Raw genomic sequence first — 22,454 nt, forward strand, 5'->3', positions numbered from 1 at the left:
AAAAAAAAATTGCTGCCAAGCACAAAGGGGAAGGAGTCCCCTGGGAGCCGCTTCCCGTTTGTGACTGGCCTACTGCCAATTTGAAATTGATGGTAACTGCATTTGTTTTGCGACCACATTTGTATGTCTCAAAACAATTGCACATCCTTCTGTGACTTGCTATTTGACATGCCCCTTCCTAATAGTGTCTCACAAACCCTATTTTGTGAGTCTGTAATAGGTTTCCGACTTGCAAAATAGAGTTTGTGCATGCTACAACCCTTGTTAACGGTCGCAAATGACCCGATTTTCCATTTGCAACCACTGATAATGGTTGTACATCTGGCCCGAAGTAACCTGTTAACAATTCACAAAATGCATTTAGCAGAGACGTTTTAAAGCATGAGCAAAGACCTCCAGTGAAATTGAACTTTCTCTCTATTCCACCTCTGTCTATTCTTATCTATCTAAACCTCTCTCCTTCTCTATCTGCTTTACCTCTAACTCTGTCCCTCAAAACCAGTTGACATCTTATGGATTTTTGGGGTACCAGGTAAGACATATTTTCAACTGTTTTTTTTCAAATTTAACATATATAATTTAGTATTTTTTAGCAACACGTGGACTCGACATGGGTAATAACATTCACAGTTGTTCTGCAGATGACCACTGAATATGTTTTGTCCAGGACTCCGCAAATTTCTTAAAACGACGCTGGCGTTTAGTACATTTGAAAAGCCGTTTAGCGAATCACATGCTTAGCAACCAGTAAACAACTTCTTTCATCTAGCCCAGTGTTTTATAATAAAACAGAGACGTTTTAAGGCATGGGCAAAGTGGGCTCTGGCCCTGGACCCCAGCATTGCAAGGGGGCCCTGATAGAGCCAGCTCTGGTAATGCCCTGATGACCTTGAATAGGTCTTAACAGATTGTTTAAAAAAACGTTTTCCTTTCATTTATTTTAAATGTGGTTGATGTATTGGAGTCTACTGGAGACATTTGGCAGAGAAATGTTTGCCTTTCAACACCATGCAACATCAAAACAAAACAGGTTCTTTTCAAACAAAACCTCACATATGATTAATGACAGGGAGGTCTCAAAGATTATTAGCATTAATATTAGTGAGTTGCTGCTGAATTATTATAATACTGAAAGTACTCATCACTATCCGTGAATATGAGATGTAAACACATTTAGAATTTAGACAAGAATGCCTGGACACTGTCAGTAATCTGGCCAAGGATGGCATGAAAGACCTGCAATTGTATCATGAATTCAAAACAGTTACAAAGAGGGGCCCCCAAAATACGTTTGGCCCGGGGCCCCCGAAATCCTTAAGATGTCCCTGGTTTTATAGATCAGTCCCTCTAGGCTGCATTCAAAGACGCAAGACTTCCCCCCCTTCATTATTTAGTGTGAGCTTAAAATCTACCATGGGTTCCATAAAGAGTAAATCAAAATCTTCCGACACGTGTGTTCACAGGGATTCACGCGCCTGAGAGGTGGCTAATTGTAAATTCCCATCAAGACTTAAAAACATCTGGAATGTTGCCCTTCCCAAAATCTCTAAGCGGACCCTAGAGAGACCCTTTTCCATTCTTTGTAGAAATCTCGATTTATTGCCATAGCATGAAAATTAAACAACTGGACTAAATTGTAACTTTCTTAGCGCATTTTAGATTTATTAGCAGGAACTAAACAAAGGGAAAGGCATCGCGTTTTCTCAAGAACTCGCTACAGACGGGTTCTCAGAAGGGATGTGCTAAAAATTAAAGCGACGTCAAATTCTGTAATTTCAAAGCATGTGCTGTAAAATTGAAAGAGGGGTCGGTTTAAAGATGGCGTCAGATGCTGGAGGGAATGTCATAAAAGTTAGGATATTGAACCGCAATGATGGTGTGCATAATCAAAGAAAGGAAATACACGAGTTCTGTATGTTTTATAGTGAACTTTACCTCAGTCAAAACTTACTTTAAAAAATGTTGATATTTATACTCCATTCAGCTTTTTTTTCGAGGACACGCAGCCACGGTTTGAAGCAAAGCTGCATTTGTTTTGGGGTACATTCTGATATCCCGCGTGTCCCTACATGCCTTGGGATACTGAACATACCCAATGCCCGATGTTCAAAGTTGCACTTGCTTCAGGTAAAAACGTGACCAAAGCCAAATACTTATAGAACGATGTTTGTATTGCATTAAAAGAAAACTTGAAAGTAACATAATAACAATGAAGTCACCGTAAAAAAGATGTATAATTATATATTGATGCAATTAGAAACAAACAGAGTAAAACGTCCTACAAAACGGCCAGTTTTGATATTACTCAATAAAAGATCAGCTTTTAAGACCTGCTTCCTTGGGTCTGCCAGGCCTCAGGAGATACAGATAAGAGGCGTACAGGTTTCTGAGCCTACATCACTCAGCCCAAGAAATAAACAATGGTCCAGTGGGTACAATTTTCTCAAAGATCTACCACACCACCGGTATTAGATCCACTTAAATTACGGTAGTATATTAATAAATGAAGAGACAGTCCACAATCACCGACAGGAAGGAGGAATTTATGGTGGACTATAGCCATTGGAGGATGGTGAGATATGGAAAGTTAAGTCTGTGGCCTAGAGATCTGGGTGGCGTATACCCCAGGAGGAAACCTCACTAGCTGAGGAATATATTCCCTTTGTCAGTGAACAGGCGAGGCCAACTGGAGTTCCTCATGAGGCTGTCCCTGAAGTTACAGAAAAAGTAATTCCCCAAAAGGTGGTGAAGAACATGGGGAGCCACCTGGAAGGAGATAGGACCCACCACTGGGTACACCTAAAGAATTGGCCTCTTTCCGGCACGTCAAAGAGAAATTGACAATCGTAGACAATGGAATATTAATCAGCGATAAGAAAATTGTAATGCCCAAGAACGTGCATCAAGGAGTTGGTAGCTCATCGGACCAATTCCCATGGCACCATCAGAAAACGTCCAGCCATGCTCCTGTTGGGCTGAACAGGATGCCCAAGAATCCCTACTTGAGAAAATCCAGTTGGTCATGCCTGTTGAATTCTAGAGAAGGAAGAGGTGGTAGAAGAGGATCATCATAAAAAGCTCAAGATGAAGGAATATGTTGTCACTCACAGGAAATTAAAAACATCAACAATCCGGGAAGTGGACTGGGCCTTAGTCTGCAAGAACAGAGTAAAAAGACACGCAGGAGGTATCATGAACTTCCTGTACTAATGGCTAATCTGAAAGGAAAGATGATCGTTGATGTTAAGAAGATAACTAGAAACAGCTCTCACCTTGAGAAGTGAGATCTGGGAGTCCATGAGCGTTCTGCTATTTTAAGGAGGGATGCCTATGGGGCTAATCACGAACCTGTCAGGAAAAATGATCCTGAAGCAGCACTAATGGAACCAAGTTCACTAAGCCAAGCACAGTGACCACTTCAAAAACGCACCACACTTATTGAAGAAATCTAAAGATCTATGTCAATAATGAGAAACAACTTTATGTAAGTGGGGGAGATGTAATGTTGTTATAGAATGACAGGAGCTGGGCGCTAGGACCATGTGCGTGAGGAGAAGCAGGGAAAGGGATGCAGACAGGGAACCAGAAGAGGAATAATTGAGTAGAGAGGGGTAGAGAAGAATTAGAGAAGGTTAGAGCAGTGGGAGCATCTAAGAAGACTAAATAACTAGAGCAGTTTACATATTTACCTTGAGCGTGGTTCTTTACTGCGCAGTCACAACTGGTGACGGGGCTGGGAAAGGGTGGACACGACACCGTGCAGCTGTCCCCATGTTCATGTCTCGCAACCTCCTTCATCCCGATCGTGAGGACGATCTGCATGTGAGACATCAATTTGGAAGTCTACTCCTGCAGCGGCAGAGCGCAGTCTAGTGTCCACCCTGTTAATACCCGATTGCATGCTACCACTGTTGGCCAACTCCTCGGTTGCTGCATAGCATGCACCCTACTTTTCAGCAAGCTGGGCCCTTTCTGATGGCTTTACCCCTTGCAAGCCTCCTTCATTGACTGGCTACAATGAGCAAAGTCCCCCAAGCTTACAGCTCATCTCCATGGCCATTTTGAGATCCGGGGGCTCCTCCAATGAGCCTTGAGGAATTGTGGCAACCATCTTAGGTCAGTTGCCATTAAAAAAAATCATACATTTTGAGCAGCAGGTGTGCTTCTAGCACAATACAATCAATCATACCGGCAAGCTGTTCCCTATACGGACATTCTTTGCATATCTGTGCACATTAACCACATCCTTGCAGTGTCACTACAATAAAAAAATACTGCATACAACCCGTGGCCTTGCATAGTCACCTGCTCAAGGACACTATGATGCCTCCTGCCCATAGTTAATTTGGAAGACTTATCCGTTTCAGCCAGGGACAGCTGTACATCAATGGACTCAATGCAATACACTGGCCACAACACAGATGGGGCAATGCCCGCTTCACCTGACTCTCTGTCCAACGCCGTGGACAGACCAGACATGCTGAGAGTCTCCTTTCTGCGCCGGCCTGAAACTCTGGTCCTTACATCTGGTGGTGGCATGGGTCTTCGCTGGCAAGTATGGCTGGAATGTTTTGAAGACTTCGTGAAATAGTCACAGGTCACTGACCCAGATAAACAGCTCATTGTCCAGAGCAACCTCATAGAAAAAGAGGTTGGTCAAGCAGATTTCACAACATCCTATCCAGACGTCCGCAAGGCACTTAACATGAAATTCCTACACAAAAGCAACATTGACTCTGAATTATACACCTCCAATCTTGACTCCCAGGAAAAGGATGAATCCATGGGGGAGTTTATAATGCAAATCAAACATGTAGCATGCTACTTCGCTTTTGACACCTTCACAACTGAAGATACCCTTCGTCTCCAGATCATCTATCGATTTCAGTCAGAGTCCCTGCGTTGAATTTTTCTAAAGAAAAGCAACTCTATAGATGAAATAGAAGAAAAGAAGAGAGTCAAAGATCAAGCTGAAGAACATGCAAAACAAATGGAGGCAGGAAAGTTAGCAAAATGTGAACAGGCTTTCCGGGCTTCATGCTTGTCATAAGGAATGTCGTTCATCTAAATGCCAACAGACACCCAAATCCACAGATTATCCTCAATGCACAGATCGTCATTGTAGTCTCAAGCAGGCTGAAAAGAGAAGGGAGTGCCAACTGAAATGCTATAATTGAAGGCCAGAATTCCTGCATGTAGGGTTATGACCTGCCAAGGGTCAGAGATGATAATGTTGTGGGTAGGACAATTACATGGAGAAAGTGTGCCAATCATCTAAAAAAGAAATACAAGGAAATTCAGGGGAACCCAGACTTTGCTACCATGCAAAGGCAGTAGGTGTCCGATGAGTACACTCCATCAGCTCTTCGTGATCAAGCCTACAGTCGCATGCGACATACAGAACTCGACTCTTTATGTTGTGTGCGTCAAAATCTCTTATGTTAGCCTCTCAAGACAGTGAGAATATGCCTGAATGGTGGCTGAGCCTGATAGTCTAAAGAAATACCAGAGACAACAGATCTAAATGGGGGAGCACTCAACAAAAGTCGTGCTACACAGTGGGGCCTCCCTCAATTACTTCTTTGTTACAGAGTATAACAAAATGGACCCTAAACCTAAGTTACACAAAGCGACCATGCATCTGGATGTCAAAAGAGCTACTGCCATGTTTAGGGCAGTTTCAAACTACTCTCACATACAAGGAGAAAACCGTAGAAGCTCAAATACACATAATTGATGACCCTGAAGCAGACTGTCTACTTAACTTGCCCACTGCAGACTGACTGAAGGTTCACCAACCTGAAAAAACAGACAGCCCCATTCTACTTGTTGAGACACCCCAGGATACTCCACAGGACGAGCCCCTCACTGGCTGAGGCATACATTCCCTTTGTCAGTGACCAGGCAAGGACACCTGCAGTTTCATTTGAAGCTCACACTGAAGTCACAGAAAAAGAAGTCACTTCTCAAGAGGTTGTATTGTGGCTCAGGAAGAACACAGGGAGACACCTGTAAGGAGACAGAACCCACCACTGGTAGACACTAAAGAATTAGCCTTTTTCTGGCACGTCAGGAAGAAATTGACAATCACACTCTTCATGGCACCATGGAAAAACATCCTGCCACACACTTGTTGGGCCGAAAGTGGGGCCCAGGAATCCCTACTTGGGAAAATCCAGCTGGTCATACCTGTCAAGCTCCAGACAAGGAATAGGTGGTGGAACAGGATCATCGCAAAAAGGCCAAGATGAAGAAATACGAGGACACTCGCAAGAAAGTAAACACATCAACATGTGGGAGGTGGACTGGGCCTTAGTCAGACAAGAACAGAGAAAATAGACAGGCAGCTGGTATCATGAACTCATGTTACTAATGGCTAATCTGAAAGGATCAATGTACCCGGTTTGTATAAACGCCTCTCACCTTCAGAAGTGTGATCTGGGAGTCCATGAGCCTTCTGCTGTTTCAAAGAGTGATACCACTAGGGGCAATCAGGAACCTGTCAGGAAATGTGATCTTGAAGTCACTTCTGTCTCTGCAGCACCAGTAGGACCAAGTTCACTACGCCGATCACAACAAACATTTAAAAAACTCAAAACACTTATTGAAGAAATCTAAAGATCTATCCCCCAGATTCATGATACCCATTTTCTGTGAATTCTAAATTGCGATTAATACCGAATCGCAATTTAGAATTTGCATAATGGGATTCATGAAATTCTGCGATAAAAAATAGCGATTTGCATTCGGCTGCAAAAGCCGAATGCGATTTTCCTGAAATCGCAGAATAATCGCTAAATCGGACAATTTCCGTGTTAAAATTGCGATCGCGCTATTAGCGAAATGGCAAATTGCGATCTCGCTAATAGCGAGATCGCAAAAACAGGAAGTCGCATTTTGAGCACAGTGATGACATCACAACCAAGAAGCTGGCAGTTCCCTCCCTCATTCTGAATATTGAGGCTGATTTGGAAGCAGCACTGCCCGGAGCTCCTCTCTAAACCACCTCCAGCTTTGATTCAGGATACACCCCACTGCATCAATGTCACAGGAAGCAGCAGGGACCAGTTCCACAGGGAGAAAGCGAAAAATTAAATTCTCCGAACAGGAGCTTGAACATCTGATTGAGGGAGTCAGTAGAGATCACGACAGACTGTTCGGGAAGGACTCCAGGAGGATGCCAGAGACCGACAAACGGCGAATTTGGTTGCGGATCCGAGCAAAAGTCAATTCAGTCGGAGTCATACAGCGATCAATCGACGATCTCAAGAAGAGGTGGTACGACCTCCGAGGTTGTGCCAAGGAGAGGATCGCCGAGAGGCTGGGTGAGCGTGTTGCAACAGGAGGGGGAGAGCCAACAGTCCCTCCCAACACCCCATTGGAGGACCTCGTTGAGAACACCTTACAACCTGAGGCATGTGTGGGGGTAACCCGGCTGGACTCCTCCCGACCCACCCAAGAAAGCCAAGGTAAGTGCCATGCGACTGCGACCCTGTCCCCTAACAATGGCCATGACCCTAGAGCTACCCATTAGAAACCACAGTCATGCAGCCCATGCACACCAGAAAATCCCTATTGCATTGTGGGACATGTAGTCTGACCACAATTTACATTCAGCCCCATACAGCCAGATATGTCCTAATAGAGTCAATCCAACAGCCAGTCAGGGAATGCTAGCCTGCATGCATGTAGCAACCTTCCGTGTGCTAGATACATGTTATTAATCAACGTCCACTTTACATCACAGGTGGCGCTGAAGATACCAGCAGTGACAGTGAGGGGCTGCAAATTGATGAGATTTGTGAGGATACTGAGGGTGACGCACATCCATCCACACAACCAGGTCCATCAGGATGAGCTCCAGCACCAGCAGCATTACCACCACCTGCAACGCTAGCGACAACAGGCGCACCACAATCGCCAACTGTGAGACCCATGCCAGTGGCATCGGCAACACCAGCAGCCGCCAGGCCACCAACACAACGCACGCCTACTGTGCCCACCCAGTCCATCGGAAAGGTCAGGGAGCGGTGCAAAAATACACCAGGCGCCGGCAGGAGGGGGGTGACTGTGCATGTGCCGGGTTTTTCAATAGAGAGCCGCATGTTGCGCGTCCACCAACAACAGGCACAACACCTTGCAGCAATACATCTGCAGCTGCACAATACAGCCAGGAATGTTGGCCAGCTGTCCGACCGGATGGAGCGAATGACCACAGCAGTGGAGGCTAACACTGTGGCCATGCTGACCCAGCGGGACCTCACCCGGCACCGCAACTGCCAGCTCCTAACACGCCTCTCGGCGTACACGCGCTCCAATTATATAATTGGCAACGCAACATCCCAGCTGTCCCAAAGATCATTGGCCATGCTGAGGTTCTGTAAATCCTATCTTGTCCCGTGAGGTTATGGTTCTGTCACAATTTTGGTGATGTCGTACCGTAGTTAGTAAGTTCGGCTAATATAGAGTGAATTCGTCACATTAACTAGCGAGTTCATTACGTATTCAGAGACTTTGTCTCGAAAATGGGTTCCATTTTGTCCGTGCCTCCATTTTGTGTTGCCATGTCGTAGGCCGATGAATGTGGTCGAACAAATAAAGCGACCTGGCCTTTTCGTACCGGTATACATTAACTAGGTTCTTCTTGACTCTAAGGTGAACTGTAAGGATCTGACTCCTTCACCTGAAACTGACCCTACTAAGCCAATTTCCTTGGTTGATCGTTGTCTAAGATTGCCAATCAATGTTCAGGACATCGTTAACTTTTAGTTTCTTTACGCATTCCTTATCTTGCTCGTTATCTGTCATTATTTCCTTTCTATGTATCTTCATTACATGCATTGTGCTTTCAATTATGGGTTTGTCTGGCCAGTGGAGATTGAATTTGGGACATTCCTAATAATTTACTTTGGGTAGGGGTATTGCAAACTGAGTTTTCTGTCATGTTTGAAAATGTACCTTATTGGCTTGAATTTTGTGCAGTGGGTGCACATTTATAATGTGAATATTGGGTATAAAAAGAGATGTTTCGCCTTACAAAAAATGAGTAGTCTCCTGAGAATTTACACTGTGATGTATTTCTAGGATCACTGTTACTAGCTACAGCTAATAAATTTGGTCTTTGACGCCACCCAGAAGTATTCTGTGTCTCTGTATACCAAGACAGGTGAATCCGAAGACTTTGGGCGTGCCCCTGGCGCCGCTGGGTTTAAAACCCAGTTCTTCAACTGGCGCCCAAGGTATGGCGACTTCAGTGGTACCGGTCCAAGCCCGAAGATTGTGAGGAGCTTTGTCCGGAAATACTGGAGGAGGGCCCCCACTTCATCGACCCCTGCATGTCGAACGTGGACTGAAGGTTTTTACTGAGAGGCTTCCCCCTTTCCGACGGCTACGAAGGACTGCTGCCCTGACTGTCACCCTGTCTTGGACCCTCTTGTGATGATTTGTGAGGCAAGACGTTAGACGGTCTTCTGGTGGCGTGACAGACATTTTGGTTAAGTACAAGTGGGTCGCTCTCACGACTTTGTTTTGTTTCTTGGGTTTCTTTGATTCGGTCTTTGCAAATACCGAAGCCGAGGGGCTCGTATATTTGCGAGTATATCGTTTTTGATAACCCCTTGAAGTTTGAAGCTAGATTAGTGAGCTATAAGATGCCTGGTCTTAGCAAATTTAGGAGATGGTTTTGTTGTAGTTGTAACAGGAATTCCCGATTGGAAGATTCGTGTCCGATACCTCCGGTTGACACTCCGACTTATGAGCTCTATTCAAAGCATGGCGTGGTCCCATTACGTTTATTGAAGTATGGGTCCACTATACGAAGAAAGATGGTGTCTTACGATGGCCCCAACATGGTAGTTTCGAATCAGATGTTTTAGACAATCTAGAAGTTGCGCTATTTAAGAAGAAAGCCTGGCCGGCGATGTTTGACTCTTTCCGCCTCTGGCGTAAGGAAGCCAAACAGCGAGAAATTAAGCAAGCTAAGAGAGAGAGGAAAGAAAAGAATATATCGATAATACAAGCTGCTAGGCAGTTTAAAGTAGACAAAGAAGATTGTGCGATTGAGGTGTCAGGTAGACAACATTGCATGGCCATTGACAAATGTTACCCGGTTTTGCCACCTCTTCTTCAATATGTGACTAATGACCCATGAAAAGGATCCCTTGATGTCGCATTTGTTGAGATTACCACCCCCTTATGTGCAGAGTGCTACGGCACCTCCGTGACCCCCAGTTGTTCAACCCCCTGTTGTTGTCCAGCCACCCATTCCTTCACAGTTAGTTCTTCCTCCCCCGGCGCAGTCCCCTCTAGGGCCGCCAGCTTTGCTAACAGTTCTGCCTCAAACTCCTTTGCCTTACTCTCCTTTAACTTTGATTTCCTTTGCTACTGACCTTACGCCTCAGTCACCTCAAAACGCTTTGTCTCCTGTCCTCATGTCAACTTCTTCTCCTTCTGCTCGACAACGAATGACTGAGACTGTCACTAGCCTTTTGTCTCCTTTCTTTGGGTCATTGAATATGACCCCTGTTTCTGCATGTAAACAAACGCGTAGTCAGCTCCCTAGTTCCGAGGAGCGTACAGTGTTAGATGTCCTTGCTCGTAGATGGGTTTTGAATGCCTCCAAGTATAGTCCACAAATGGTTATGGATGTCTTCCTGCAGTGGGAGGCACCAAAAAAAAGGTATGTTTTTTATGTTATGCGTAATTTCCTCCGTGAAGAATGTGAAGATAATGAATTGGGTCCAATTCTATTGGAACTACTTAATGTTCAGTCTGAATTCGCTAAAGGGACGATAGTGGGTCCCGATGTTGAGGAAGCAGTAGAGACGCTTCTTGCATTTAGGTGTAGACTTCCTTCTCAGTCGTTGTTTGAACCTGACCCTTCTGTGAGGAGAAAAGTGAAGCAGTACCCGATGAGAGAGGTTCCCCCTGTATGGAGAGAGGCAGTTTTGGCTGAAGCCGCTCAAGGTATTGCGGCTGCACCGGCTCATTTTCAGCGAGTGTGGGTACATGTTCCTTGGAAGAGAACTGAGGTCCTGGCTCTTAAGCAGACTTTACCTGACCCCCATAAAAATCCTGCTGGTTTTTATAAGGAGTTGTCCCAGACACTTGATGCGTGTGTTATGAATTTAGCTGACATAGATATGTTGTTGGGTAATGCAGTCCCTCAACCTTTGTGGGCGAAGATCCGGCACGAGGATCATGCGGTAGAGTTAGGAGGGACGTGGGTTAATATTGCTGCTGTAGATGGTCGGCAGGTAGGAGGGGCCAAACCTGAGCCTTTAGTTGCAGATCTACCTGGTAGGATTATTAATTTAATGAAAACCTTGATGCCTCCTATGCGGGTGAATTGGGATAAGTTAGCAGCATGCAAACAAAAGAAAGATGAGAGTGTGTCTGATTTCTCCACCAGGTTTGAGGAAACATTCATTGATCATAGTGGTCAGGACATGAGTACAGAAGGTGGTCAAAGGTTGTTCGTAGATAAGTTTGTCTTTAATTTGCTTCCTGAGCTTTCTAATAAGTTAAAGGACTCTGAGAGTTCATGGGCAGTTTTTTCTTCGGCCCAGATATTGGCTACTGCACAATACTTTGAGAACAGAGATAGAGATGAGAAGGATAAAGTAGAGAAGAAGACTAAAGAATTAAAAATGAAGGTTCTTCTACAACAGGCGTATCCGCCTCGCCCTAATCAGTGTCAGTTTCAGCAACCTTCCCAGTTTCGGCAGTCCCCACAGTTACAGAGATTGTTGCAGAAGTCTGAGTCTTTTCCTCCGCGACTCCCGCTAGGCCTTAATCAGTGCGCTTATTGTAGAGAGGAAGGTCACTTAAAGAATAGTTGCCCGATTCTGCTACAGCGTGCGAATGGTATGTCTGGTTTGAGAGGTCGTAGTTGTTTCCAGCAAGTACCTAGGGGTAGGGGACGTGGTGCGTTTCCCCAGAATGAACGTTCCTTTCCCCCTCAGAATTCTATGAAATATTTTGATCAACAGAACATTCCGTCTGTTCAGTCTGCTCAATATTACACTGATGATTATTATGTTGAAAGCGAGAGGGCTGATTTTAATGATAGCTAGGACAGCCCTGGACAAAGGGAGGGAGTAGTGTCAGTTCCAGTAGACCAGAGTGGACATTATGTTGAAGTAATTACATCAGGTGTGGCAGAACCTTTTCTTTTGGATACTGGTGCAGCAAAGAGTTCTATCATGCACTCTAAACTCCCTGGCGCACCTTTGTCTGACTTGATAAATGTCTTGGTAGGATTTTCTGGCGCCCCAGTTCGTAATCCGGTTTCTTGTCCTTTGCATCTTTCTATTGGGCCTTGTGAATTGAAAGCACCCCTTATTCTAACGACAGGTTGGGGTGAGAACCTGTTGGGTTTTGATTTGTTGAAAAGATTGCATGCAACATTACATTGTTCTCCTTCGGGAGTACATCTTACGTTGGGTAAGAAAGTGATTTCTCCGATGTATTTGTCTAAAGATCGGCTTCCACTGGAATTGCGTTCTCTGCCTGATACTCTCTGGGCTACAGGTCCTAATGATGTTGGCCTTTTGCAGATTCCACCCTACGTTGTTACCCTCAAGTCGAATGCTAAGCTACCTCGCATTACCCAATACAGGATCTCTAGTGATGCTGAAAGAGCTCTTTTACCGATTATCTATGATTTGGTTGAGAAAGGTGTGATTGACGAAACGAGAGGTAATGTGTGTAACAGTCCTGTTCTGCCTGTTCTTAAGCGTACTGACTCTTCCCAGTCACCTGTGTATCGATTTGTGATCGACCTTCGAGAGGTCAATAAGACTGTTGTGCCACAGTTTCCTGTTGTCCTGGACATTACTGCTTTACTGACTATGATCCCTGCCTCAGCTGCTTGGTTTTCTGTTATCGATCTGAAGAACGCTTTCTTTAGTATTCCGATTGCTGAAGAAAGTAGGGATATTTTTGGCTTCTCTTTAGGAGGTCGAAGTTTCTGATTTAAGCGTGCTCCTCAAGGTTATTGTGAAAGTCTCTCCATCTATAGTCAAGCTTTGAAAACTCAGCTTGATACTTTTGTCTTGCCTTCTGGTGTGACTCTTGTTCAGTACGTGGATGATTTGTTGGTCGCTGCTGATGATAAAGAGATTTGTAAAGAAGTTACTCTTTCTTTGTTACGGCACTTGTCTGACCTTCACCATAAAGTGTCACCTTCAAAGTTGCAGTATTGCTGCCAAGAAATGACCTACTTAGGTCATCTCTTGTCGAAGGAGGGAAGACGATTGACCCCAGAGCGTATACAAGCGATTGCTCAAATGACTGTACCATGCACACAGAGAGAGGTGCGTGCTTTCTTAGGTATCACCTCGTATTGTAGACAGTGGGTTCCGAATTTTTCTTTGCTAGCGAAACCTTTGTTGGCACTTACTCTTAAGGACACACCAAACCCTCTTCCTTGGTCTGACGAATGTCAGAGACGTTTTTCTGAATTACGTGATGCGTTGTGTTCTGCTCCGGTGTTGGGTACTCCCGACTACAGTAAGCCTTTTACACTCTACGTACATGAGAGAGAAGGTTGTGCGTTGTCAGTGTTGACACAACAGTTTGGAGACAAGCAGCGCCCATTTGCGTATTTTTCAGCTACTTTAGATCCGGTAGCTAAGGCGTTACCTAGTTGTTTGAGAGCTACAGCGGCAGCGGCTGTTTCTATTCGATAGTCTGCTGGTTTGGTATTGGATAATACATTGATTGTGATGGTCCCACATGCAGTGGATACCTTATTGAATAAAACAAAGACTCAACATCTTACTAGTGCACGTTTGTCAGATTATGAGTTGACGCTTTTGGCTAGTCATATGCACATAAAGCGGTGCAACACATTGAATCCAGCTACATTGTTGCCGATTTCTGTAGAGACAGATGCTCAGGAACAGCATGATTGTTTTCTCCGGACAGAGGAGGAAACGAAGGGTAGAGTTGATCTGAAAGATACTCCTCTTTCAAATCCAGATGGTTCATGCTTTAAGCTTCCAAATGGCAATACGACTGCAGCGTATGCGGTTACGACTTTGCACACGATTGTTGAAACTGCACGTATTGCGCAGAATTCAGCTCAAGCAGCAGAGTTGATTGCACTGACATGTGTTGTCGAAAGGAAAAAGAGTGAATGTGTATACTAATAGCCAATATGCATTTGGCGTAGCTCATAGCTTTGGGCGTTTGTGGAGAGAGAGAGGATGTCTTACTTCCCAAGGTACGAAAATTCAGCATGGACAATTAGTGAATGAACTTTTTGAGTCACTTACTTTGCTGACACAAGTTGCGATTGTGAAATGCAGCGCACATAGGAAGGTTACGGATGATGTTGGTCGTGGCAATGCGTTTGCAGATGAAGTAGCGAGAGAAACAGCGAAAGATGTGACGAGTCGTATGTATGTTGCAGGTCCTGCTAGATGGGTTATGGCAGGAGGAATGTGTGAAGACACAATAGAAAGTGTGAGATCGATTCAGGCAGAAGCTACTAAGAAAGAATTGAGTGTGTGGAGAGAGACTACGGGAATGTTGGATTCGAATGGCTGTTGGGTTGAGTTGTCGGAACAACGGCGATGGTTGTTGCCTGATGCGTATGTGCTTCCAGTGGTTATGATGGGTCATGGATTGGCTCACATCAGTTCAAAAGGGATATGTAAGTTGTTGGCTCCAGTACGGCAGAATGCTGGAATTCCTAAATGTGCTGAGAATCTGGTTAAAAACTGCATGATTTGCTTAATGCATAATCCTGGCAAGGGAACCCCAACTCCAGTGGGTCATTTCGCTCCTCCAACGTATCCGTTCGAGGTGCTACAGTTAGACTTTATTCATATGGAAAGATGCAACAACCTAAAGTATGTCCTTGTGGTTGTCTGTGCCTTTTCCAGATGGATAGAGGCCTACCCCCTCAAGGATAATACTTCTTTATCTACAGCCAAGGTTTTGCTTAAAGAGTTTTTCCCTAGGTATGGATTGCCAAGGATGGCATGGAGTGACAACGGAAGTAAATTTGTGGGTCAGATTATGAAGAAAGTGTGTGCGGGTTTGGGAATCAGGCAGAAATTTCATGCTGCGAATCACCCCCAGTCAGCTGGCTTGGTCGAGTGCTACAATGGCACTCTTAAACTTAAATTGGCCAAGATACAAGCAAGCTCTGGTCTTACATGGCCTGACGCTCTACCACTGGCACTTTTGTTCACAAGAACTACAGTACATTCTCGTGTGGGACTTTGCCCATACGAGATTGTTTTTGGTCGCCCGGCAAATGTTTGGGGTGTGCCGAGGCAAAATAAATACAGTGATATCGAGTATCCTATGTTGGTTGATTACTTACATGACTTGACTGCTAAATTGCGTGTTCTTCACCAACAGGTGCATGATACTTTACCTTCAGCCTCTGTGGATGCAGGTCACTCGATTCAACATGGCGAGTGGACCCTCGTGAGGAACTTTCAAAGGACAAAGAATCTGGGGCCGAGGTGGACAGGCCGGTATCAAGTATTATTGGTGACTCGGACTGCCGTCAAGTTTGCGGCCAAAAAACTGGGTGCATGGCACCCATTGTAAAAGGTCACCCTTACCCTTACCATACGATCAGTGGGTCAAAGATGGTTTTGCCGATTCTGAGACTGAAAGGGTTCCGAGAGTTGTATCTTTTAGAGACGCACATTTGAAATGGACTCAGTCGGAACGTGCGGATGACGAAGTTTTGCAAGAAGCTGTGCCGCCGCATTTGAGACTTGATACTACGCACCCAGAGACACTCGTTCAGGATCAAACTGTGCCTGGTAAAGAACGCTACAACTTAAGGACTAGAATGAACAAATAAAATTTGAATTTTTTTATGCATTACACTCTTTCAGACATGAGACTATTTTTTTTTCCTTTTTCTTTTTCGAGCCACCATCCGGGTTCAGCTGCAGGGTCACGGTATAAGTTCTTAAGGGGTGATCCGCGTATTGGTGAAAGGTCTGCGGTTGTAGGGACGTCGAGGACGCCTGGACGCACACTTAAGTGAAGAAGGTAAGTTGCTGTGAGCAGCACGTTAGAGGATGGAGTCTTTTGTAACTGAAAGAGTTGTTGAAAGAATAGATTTTAAGATAAGATTTTGTACATTGATCCGTAACAAATGTTTTATTATATTGTGTTCTTTAATGTTTTTAAGTATCACATTAGCTTGTGTGGGTTGGATTGCTTATGCTACACCACTGATATCTGCACCCACCTCCCAACCTATGCTTTCCTCTGCTACTGTTTCTTTGCACCTATTTTATACGTTGCCTGAACATGAACAGACAAGGAGGTCAGAATTTGTCAACAATTTGTTTATACAGCTGTTGCATCAGCATCAGTTGGTAGTAAATACCACTAATTGTTGGGTTTGTGGTCTTATGCCTCATACAACAGATAGAGGTATGCCCTATCTGGTTTTGCCATTTTCTTTCAATGGGTCTGTATGGGCTTTTCAGACTATGTTCATCTATGCAAATGAGGTATATCCCTTATGTTCTGTGAAAAACAATCCGAGTAATAGTGCCTTGATAAAGGGAATAGTGGATATGATCTGAGATATTGATGCATATAATGCTATCCCTAAGGATGAGCCACAGGCTTATATTGGTTGGAACGTGACTGGATATAGTACCAGTTTGACAGAGAAGGAGAGACGAAAAAGGTCTCCCCCGATTTGGATTGTACCCCATCAAGGCCACTTTTGTTTGCAAAGTAGTGGTCGAAATTCGAGAGCTCAGCTAGGTAAAAGTGTGTGTGCTCAAACCTATGTCTATTCATATCAGACTTCTCCTCTGTTCGTGCCAGCTGAAGGCACATATTTTGTTTGTCACGACAGAGCCTACACATGGTTACCGCCTGATTTTTCAGGAACATGTTATGTGGCGTTTCTGCTTCCCACTACATACCCTACTACTTTGGACTTTCACAGAACAAGATATGGTAAAGGTGTCTTCGATCAGGAAGATACTCAAGGGTTTCCTACCGTTTTGGGGACCTATGGCCAATTGCAGGAATATATGACAACTTACGAGAGTGGTTGAGGCCACTATAAATGAAACTGCAGGTGCCCTTAGTAATGTTACAGCTGAGCTTCAAGCGGACCGTCTTATGACGTTGCAGAATCGTATGGTGTTAGACGTTATACTTGCAGAACGAGGAGGGGTATGTAAATTGATCCAATCTAGTTGCTGTGTTTTCATACCAGATAAGGCCCCTACAGTGTACCAAGCCATCTCTAGATTGCATAAGATCTCTAACTCTATTCATGTAGACGAAGGAGACTGGTCATTGACTGGATGGTTTTGGGGACTACTGTCCAAATGGGGATGGAAGATTCTGAGGTTCCTTGGTATGGTTTTAGCTATCCTCTTCTCCTGTTGTCTTTGCATCCAGTGCGGTCCCACCATTTGTAGTCTTTGTGCTACCATGTGTGTGCGGAGACCTGTCTCGAGAGAAGTAGAGAGTAACAGGATGATGCTCCAACGACACCTTGATGATCTAATGAATATTGATATAGACCTAGATTCAGATTAACATGAGTTTAGGGCTATTGCGTACGTAATGGCAAAAGGAGGGTCTGAGGTTCTGTAAATCCTATCTTGCCCCGTGAGGTTATGGTTCCGTCATGATTTTGGTGATGTCGTACCGTAGTTAGTAAGTTCGGCTAATATGGAGTGAATTTGTCACGTTAACTAGCGAGGTAATTACGTATTCAGAGACTTTGTCTCGAATATGGGTTCCATTTTGTCCGTGCCTCCATTTTGTGTTGCCATCACGTAGGCCGATGAATGTGGTCGAACGAATAAAGCGACATGGCCTTTTCGTACCGGTATACATTAACTAGGTTCTTCTTGACTCTAAGGTGAACAGTAAGGATCTGACTCCTTCACCTGAAACTGACCCTACTAAGCCAATTTCCTTGGTAGATTGTTGTCTGAGATTGCCAATCAATGTTCAGGACATCGTTAACTTTTAGTTTCTTTACACATGCCTTATCTTGCTCGTTATCTATCATTGTTTCCTTTCTATGTATCTTCATTACATGCATTGTGCTTTCAATTATGGGTTTGTCCGGCCTGTGGAGATTGAATTTGGGACATTCCTAATAATTAACTTTGGGTTGGGTTATTGCAAACTGAGTTTTCTGTCATGTGATACTTTGTTTGAAAATGTACCTTATTGGCTAGAATTTTGTGCAGTGGGTGTACATTTATAATGTGAATATTGGGTATAAAAAGAGATGTTTCGCCTTACAAAATTGAGCAGTCTCCTGAGAATTTACACCGTGATGTATTTCTAGGATCACTGTTACTAGCTGAAGCTAATAAATTTGGTCTTTGACGCCACCCAGAAGTATTCTGTGTCTCTGTATACCAAGACAGGTGAATCCGAAGATTTTGGGCGTGCCCCTGTCGCCGCTGGGTTTAAAACCTGGTTCTTCAATGCCAATCCAGATGGTCCAATGCTGCCAGGACGAGGCACGGGCACATGAGCAGGCAACCACTGCAGTTCAGGCTCTGCAGGCAACTGGCCATGGCCAGGCAGGAGGGAATGACGCTAGTGAGGGAACATCTAGCCACAGCAACCTTTCTTTGCCACCGGTTAGAGTTCCCCGCCGCAGCAGCAGGCCCACTGCGGCATCACAGGCAAATCCGGAGGAAGAGGTTGAGAGGCGACTCGGAGCTTCGGGCCGGAGGCGCCAATGACATTTTTGCTTATCATGCAGGGACATGCTGATGAGAAAAGCATGCCCTCTAAGAAATCAGGAGATGTATGACGCAATACACCTCAAATGTATCTTTTGAAAATAATGCAATATTATTGTGAAAACAACAATAATATTTATTCAATAACAGTACATCAGACTCATGTCATTATTTCAATTGTCATGCATGAGTGAAGTGTTGGGTGAGGGGAGGGGGTGCACTAGAAACAGTTAATTGTGATTTGGTTGCGGCATCTGTGTCCTTCAGCTGGATTTTCCCCGCGTGCATGAAGCGCATGTGCAGGTGGGCGGTTGTCCCCTTCCGACTCACTGCCAGATATCTCTACAGGTATTCTGCGCATGGTAGCAATGTTGTGGAGTATTGCACACACGGCACAATGCTGCAGCAGACCTCAGGCTCGTATTTGAGGGCCCCACCAGTCTTGTGCAGTATGCAGAAGCGGCTCTTCAAAAGGCCAATTGTCCTCTCAATGCAATTTCTAGTGCGGATGTGTGCAGCATTGTAACGCCGTTGCTGTGGTGTGGCAGGGTTGAGGTATGGGGTGAGGAGGTACTCACGGAGACCGTAGGCGCTGTCACCTGAATGAAAGGAGCAGAGGGTGAGTGCCTGTTATGCGCAGCAACATGGTGACAATGTACCATTCAGTGGCATGTGTACTTACCTAGAAGGTGTCCTTCACCAAAGTCTCCCCTGGCCAGTCGTGTGTGCATGCCGCTGTGCTGGAATATGAATGAGTCATGTGTGCTCCCCGGGTATTGTGCCACTATGTCCGTGATGATTGTCTTAGCGTTGCACACCATCTGGATATTCAGGGAGTGGTACGACTTGCAGTTCCGGTACATATATTATGTTTGTGCAGGTGGGCAGATGTGGATGTGGGTACAGTCTATGCATCCAATTACATGGGGGGATTGTGCAATGTTGTAGAAATCCAGCTTGGTTTGATTCAAGTCCTGTTGGGTGGTTGGGAATGTGATGTAATGGTTTAGCCGGGTCAGCATTGCGTCCAGGAAACTCCTTAGACAGCGGGACATGATGCTCTGGGAGATCCCCCCTGCATATGCAACTATCCCCTGGAAGCTTCCGGAGGCCAGGAGGTGCAGGCTGCACAAGACCTGTACATGGGTGGGCACGGCATTCGTCCTCCTTGTTGGGTGCTGCATCAGGGGGTCTAGGTCCCGGATCAGCTTAGTGATCATCGCCCCATTCAGGCGGTAATTGGAGTAGATTTGCTCCGCAGTTTGGCCCAGTAGGGTGATCCGCTGGCGAAATATTCGCTCCTGTATCCTGCGTCTGTTCCGTGCTGCTCGCTGAAGCCTTCGCCGTCTGACCACCATGTAGAGTCCTGGCATTGTGAGAGTCCTCATGCTCCAGCTGCGTATCCTTAAGTGTGTTTGGTCAGGCCTGCACCTGTGGGTAGTTTGTTAATGTTTTTTTTTCCTTAATGGTTACCACCTGGTTTGGATTCTCCTTAAATTGCGCGTTGCTAATAGCGATTTTCGGGTTTTTCGCAATTTGCGGGTTTTCTTGAATAGCGATTGCGAATATTTGGCGATTTCGCTAAATGATTCGCAGAATCCATGGTTTCTCGCAATTTCCGATTCGCTAAAGGGCTTCTTCCAGGATTCTGCTAATTACTTTGCGAACTCGCAATTTTTCTTTCGCGAATTCGCTATTTTGAACTTTTCACTATCATGAATTCCATTTCTTATTGTGATCGTAATTGCTGATTCGCAGCTATTGCGATCGCAATTTTGCTTCATGAATCTGGCTGTATGTATATTTTTTGCGTTATTCACATTGCCTAGGAGTTTTTTGTCACTACCATTTAAGTCCCTGTCCTAGGAATTGAACTATCCATTGTTCAGGGGGTCCTTGTTTTTGCTCATTATGATCTCTGGAAACTGCAGATGTGCCATTGGGGCTGTGGCCCAGTCAGTTCTTCTCTGCAGTCCTCTCTGCTGAGCATCTTCTTTCATCCTACTTCTTCGTAGGTTGCAGGAATCAGTCTTCTTGGTTCAGGGAAGCCCCCTAATTACTATATAGAGGGCATTTTAGGGGTCTTGAGGTCAGTAGCCAATGGGCTACTGACCTTAGGGTGACCACACCCTTGGTGTGCTCACACCATGTGGGGAGTGGGCACAATCCCTAACCCTGATTGGAGAGTGCCTGCCATCTGCAAGTTGGCAGGCACTGAAGAGTGGGCTTTACCTCGCCTCCCCACCTGAGGAGTGGGGTTGGCAGAGGTGGGCACACCTTCTGGGCTGCTCTAATATTTCCTGCCTGTCTTCCTGCCAAAAAAGAGGGGAGACAGGAATGGGGCCTGCTCCTGATAGCGGGAAAGGCTGGGGGTCGCATTTGAAGCTCCCCTACCACAGATGGTTCTTCCTGACCTGGGGGAGGTGTGACTACCTCTGCCCAGGAACAGGTTTGTTTCTGGCCTCAGGGAGTGAAGGCCCCCGCCCCAGGGGTCCAGAAACATGTCTTGTGATGGCAGGCTGCTATGTATCTGTCAGGGAACCCATCAGAGGCTGGTCATTTTTCAGGGGCATCTCTAAGATGCCCTCTGAGTGAATTGTTCATTAAATCCCACACTTACATCAGTCTGGGTTAATGTGCTGAAAAGTTTGATACCAAACTTCCCAGTATACAGTAAAGCCATTATGGTGCAGTGGAGTTCGTAATGACAAACTCCCAGCACCATATACTTTTAATGGCATTACTGCACTTACAAGGTCTAAGAATTGGCCTAGACACAGTAGGGGTACAGGGTTCATGCACCTGTACCCTCACTACTGGTATAGTTCACCCATCTACAGGGGTGGCTGACCTGTGCCAGGGCAGTGGGTTGCAGGCATGGCAAACAGGAATATGGTCCATGTCAACTCTTCACTTTGTTTCGTACCAAAACATGCACTTTGCAATGGCAGTGTTTGTGCTTAAAGGTACAGGGCCTCTAATGGTGGCACAATAAATGCTGCAGCCCTTAGAGGCCTTTCCTGGCCGCATTGTCCTTGGTACCAATGGTACCTTTTACAAGGGACTGACATGTGGCCAAAGAGGTGCCAATCAGGGCTCCAAGGTACACTTTTGGGAAAGAACACAGGCCCTGGGTACCTGATTGGCAGGGACCTAGGGTACATAAAGTCAAATTACATCAGAAATCTGGCAAAAAAGTGGGGGGTTACTGCAACAGAAACCCAGCATCCAACACTACACGTGCTAGGATTGGAATTACACCAAGAGCGGACATTACAATTCCATGGTTGTCCGCTTTTGGACGAAGTCACAAGTTTAGGCTAACTGCAAGGTAGTGCAAGCCAGGCACAGAACAAAGTTCGGCCCGCTGGCTGTTGTATCTTGTGACCTTGATGCGAGCTCGGTGCGGTGTTGCCTTGCAGGGCTTTGCATTCCTTGGCATCGGTTCCATTGAAGCTTTCAGCTGGGTGTCAAGGCTTTGCGGATCTAGTTTGCTCAGTGTTGGTTCTGGTGAAGCTTTCAGATGGGTAGCGAGGCTTTTGGGGTCCTGTGTAGCTTTACGCCGGATCTAATGGAACCTTCAGTTAACCAGGGAGGAGTTTTCTCTGATGCCAGTCAAGGGTCCAGGGCATGTGGGGCAGCTCTTAAAGATCAGGACTCACTTCTGCACAGGCCAGCAGCAGGGCTCAGGCAAGTCCAGGCAGGTGCAGTTGGTGCTGGTTAACAGGGCAG

General features: G+C 45.4%; 1 pseudogene; it reads left to right on the top strand.

Moving 5' to 3' along the window:
• The first annotated feature begins 7,042 nt into the window (after positions 1-7,042).
• Positions 7,043-18,722, top strand: LOC147732792 (uncharacterized; annotated as a pseudogene).
• The last annotated feature ends 3,732 nt before the right edge of the window (positions 18,723-22,454 follow it).

This window comes from Lissotriton vulgaris, chromosome 2_1 (assembly GCF_964263255.1).
Source record: "Lissotriton vulgaris chromosome 2_1, aLisVul1.2, whole genome shotgun sequence".
NCBI lineage: Eukaryota > Metazoa > Chordata > Amphibia > Caudata > Salamandridae > Lissotriton > Lissotriton vulgaris.